The sequence below is a fragment of the Atta colombica genome, unplaced genomic scaffold (assembly GCF_001594045.1).
Source record: "Atta colombica isolate Treedump-2 unplaced genomic scaffold, Acol1.0 scaffold55, whole genome shotgun sequence".
Lineage (NCBI taxonomy): Eukaryota > Metazoa > Arthropoda > Insecta > Hymenoptera > Formicidae > Atta > Atta colombica.
Window position 1 is genome coordinate 1,051,803 of NW_017259545.1, and position 4,543 is coordinate 1,056,345.

General features: G+C 35.8%; 1 protein-coding gene across 1 annotated transcript in view; it reads left to right on the forward strand.

Annotated features, from left to right (window-relative positions):
* Positions 1-4,543, forward strand: part of LOC108692001 (protein timeless homolog) — a 99,597-nt gene that overhangs the window by 84,093 nt on the left and 10,961 nt on the right. The window lies entirely within an intron of this gene.

Below are 4,543 nucleotides of genomic sequence, written 5' to 3' on the forward strand. Positions count from 1 at the left end.
TGCTAGCATAGCACATATGGAGCTAGTAGCGGTCAATCCGGTGGAAGGTAGCCAGACGGATCAATATCACATTACTATAAATTATTAATAGGTGGTTCTGCTCCTATGCGTGCCACGTGCCTTCTGGCTATCCTAATTTTCTACTGGGTTTACGTTGAATGAAAACTTAAACGACTAAATGTAATGTAATGTTTCACGGAAAATTTTATTTTTATATGAACCTTATTCTTTTTTTATATTCATGCATTTACTATAACGTATGCACTTCTTGCTTGCCTGCTGCGTATGCTTTTCTCTGACAAAACATTTACTTGAATTCGATGTTATATTACATACGAACGGTAGCACAAAAATGCTTTTTATTGCATATAAAATTGCATAGATTAAAAAGTCTATAAATTATAACACGCTTCTTTATTATCAAATTATGTTACTAATAATTAATTAATAATGATTAAAAATTGTTTAACGAGATAATATATCGTTACATTATAATAAATGAGATATTATAATAAATGAGATATTAACAATTACGAATTACGAAATCAGCAGGTGATTTATTTACGTGCATAATTCTCCTTTCTCTTTCGCTCTTTTATTTCTCGTTACGAGACGAATGAAACTCTCGAAATGCGGTAGAGATACGTCGTCCAAAGCTTGTATATTTGCGATCTCGTCCGCTATTTCTCCAATTCAGGAATTGCTCGGCGTACGTCATGCCGCTTCCGGGAGTGCGGCAACGAACCCTAGGGGCACAATAAAACTGCATCTAAACAACGTCAGCAACGGGGTAGGATAAAATGTGGAAGAAACTACGAGGGGTAGAAGAAAAGAAAAGGGCGAAAGGCACGGAAGAGAGGAGAGATCTGAGCTGCATCGTTACGGAAAAAGGCTAGGTCAAAATGGGCGAGGAGATTGAGGCAAGGGGACTTCGCCAGGGAGACGTGATCGCGTTAACAACAACTGCCGGAGAAAGGTGGGCGTTTCGAGCGATCCGGTTTGAATAAGTAGTTACCGGCCTAATAGTAGCGCCGGACTGTGACGATCGTTGAATACCAAAATTTCGACTAGGCACGCCGAGTCACGAGCAGATTGGTTAAAGAAGGGACGAATTCAGGAGGGTTGCTGGGTTCGCACAGCTTGCGGACTTTAGTTTAGATCTATAAGATCAAACTGCTATAAACATCTCAATCGATCTCGTAGACTCCTTGTTATTATTTCGTATGCCGCCATTGAATATAAAGCTGCTTTTTCCCCCCTTTGACCGGTCATCGCTCTCTTCAATTGTCAGTTTTTTTTCCCTGTCCATCACGTATAGAGAAATAACTTTCGAAATGTACACCGCAAGTGACCTCAATTCGTATGAAACTACTAGATAGATTTCTCTCGCTACTGAATTTCATACGCGAGAAACGGTATTTTATTGCGAGGAATTGTATTGTATGTAATTATCGCAAATTTTTTTATTTAACTAACTCAATCAGGCTTTATCGATAACGGATTCCATTCTTCAATGAATTCTTTACGAAATATTCTATGCATGATGCAAATAGTTGTTGTAGAAACAAGAAAAATTGTATTTTAAGAGAAATGTGTCTAAAGTTATCTTACAAAATATTAGATGAAGAAATTAATATTTCATTAAAGTTTATTGAATAAAGCACTAGTAATTTCAAATGCATTTCTTTTCGTAAAATATTTTTTTCTGCTCTTTTTTTTCAACCATCAATATTTTCTGCTTCATCGATCTAAGCAAAGCGATCTAAGAAACAAGTGAATAAGATCGAGGAAACGTCAGCATCTTTTCTTTTTCTTTTTCCTGAAATTACAGAAAGATGAACATTGGACATTTCCTCGTTTCAAAAATATCAGGATTTCCGTGCGACAGAGAAAACGAAACGTAGGTTATCAAGGTTACAATTTCCGCAATTTTCATGGTATCATAAATCTCAGAGGCATGAAATCTCACAATAATGAATTCGTCGTGAACTAGTAAAAGGATCGGAATAGCTTTTCTTCGATTCCAAGAAGTTACTTCTTTGTCAATTCATCCAGTGGGTTACGAGTCTTATCAAACTATAAGTAAGGAGTGGTTTACGAGACTGGTTTGTGGTTCTTTTAAATTTGAAACTTCCTGCTATCAAGGAAGTCGGTTTATACGTCCATCGTTGGAAATTTTATCTTTTAATTTTCTATTTTCTATTCCACTGTTAACTTTTCATCCTTCATGAAAAAATTATACATCTCGGTAAATGTGAATGTCTGTGAGTAAAATATCACTTTCCATTTGCGGTTGAAAATTATACGGAAGCAATGGTACCGCAAAGATTACAAGAGAAAATTAATAATTGTAATATGGAATGTCATAAAAAATAGATAAGATTTTCTTTCAATAGAATTCAATTTTCAATCGTTCGAGATTTGTTGATCGCTTATAAGTATTGGTAAAGTCTGTGATCTCGTAAAAAATTTCATAAGTGCAGATATCGTTGAAAACTTGTTTTTCTTTTTAATATATATACACGAAATAATAAAAAAGAATAAAATAGAAAAGATCTTTTCTCTCTCTAGTATTTAATTTTCGACCGTTTTGCGCTTGTAGGTATCAAATGTGCGGGCTCGGCAAAAATCGCTGAGTAGAGACCTTAATTCCATCGGAGACTACCTTTTTTAAATGCAATACGTAATACAAATAAAAAAATTCTTCAACACCGTGACGGTAGTCCCGTGGACGATGGTTATTATCTCTTCACAAATTACATCGAGGTAGCGTACCAGGGCTTTTGGTCTCAGCCGTGATAAACCCATCCACTCCTATCCTCCGTCATCCTTCCTTCCCTCCTCTCTTGCCTTCCCAACCCCTGACTCTATTATTTTCAACCGCCCAACTTCTGATATACCACCTGCAACCTCATTTACCTAGCTACTGTATGTACGTTAGACAACACTTATTACCTGGGTAATACAATCGCATAATGCGCCCCTCGTCTTCGCGCTAACGATAATACCTAATTTAATAGCAAGGAGGAACGTCACAGACTCGAGTCTAACGAGATATTGTCCGGATGTTACGCATCGTCGATCGAATTAATTTACAATTATGATTATAGCGATATCGCTTGTCCAAGCGTGTTTTCGCTTTGAAACATGAATTTATATTAGTCGCTATGATCTCTATCTATATGCTTCAAAAAGTTGGGCGAATTTACGAGTTTAAATTCGAGTTTAGAATCTTATTTCTATACACTTATTGTAACACCTATTGTACTTTAGATTTCCATTAGGTTAGAATGGAAAGTAACGCACTATTTCGAGTTACGTGTATTCGAGTTCTATGAATTAGTAAAAATGAAATATCAACTAGAATATTTTTCTGAAATTTTGTTTAAATTGAAGTTCTTATCTACTCACGCATTTCATCGTATACTTGTTATAATATATATTAGCTCCATAGTCTCTGATGCTTGTTTATCTTAACATGATAAAAATGTTCAACGTAAAAAGTTGATGACAGAGTGACTAACGAGGAAAGTTTGGCAACCTGCAAATTCGAAAATAAAAGAATCGTGTACAAACGTATAGAATAGTTCGACTCTCTACCGTGCAACTATTTTCCGTTGCGTATAAAAAACGGATTTAGAGCGTGAAAAAATCAACTCCAAATTGGTTGGAGAGTACAACTGCAGAATTTAACGATATTGTAGAATTATTCGCAGGTATTTGAAAACAAAATCGAATCGCAGTTTCCTTAGCTTCAATGTGATTATTACGGTTGATAAGTATGTGGCTAATTAATTCATGAAATATGCAAGTTGCATGCTTGAAGAGTGTTGAAACGTGAGTATTAACCGCTTAACGAGCTCGTGCGACCGTACCACGTGTTGCAGGGTTTCTTTGTACATATACGTGTATATGTGTGCACATACACACACGCGCGCGCGCGACACACACACACACACACACACACACACACACACTCATGACCATATATACGTGCATTATGGCATACATTGTGCGTAGGAATGTATTGCAGAGAAATTGCGGAGGACGATCGATAGTTGAACGCAATGAGCTGCTGTAAGCTCTTCTCTACGGTTGGTCGTGCTTGAATCAGTAATTCTCGCGTTTAGCACACAATCCTTTGGGTATATTTGATGATTCGGCCAATCTAATATAATCATGGAAGAAGTTATCTCTCCCTTCTTACTGAACCCAGATTATGTTTAAGATACATAAACTTAAGATTACTCTCACCTTCTTACAAAGCGATGCTTAAAACGAGCATTTTTAAACCAGTTTTAAACTAGATAGGTGTTGTTTGTCCAAGATTTATGAAATTTTTGAGGCTTGCGAAAGAAAGAAAAAAAATTTTTCGTAAGAAGAAAAAAATAAATTTTTTCTTATTATTCTACCATGAGAATTTTTATCTCATTGCAAGTCATTCTGTGTAGCTATTCAGAAACGAAAAAATTTTCCTAATGGTAAGAATAAAAGAAAAGTTTTTTAAGAAATCTATCAGAGAACTGGAATCGTATTCTATATA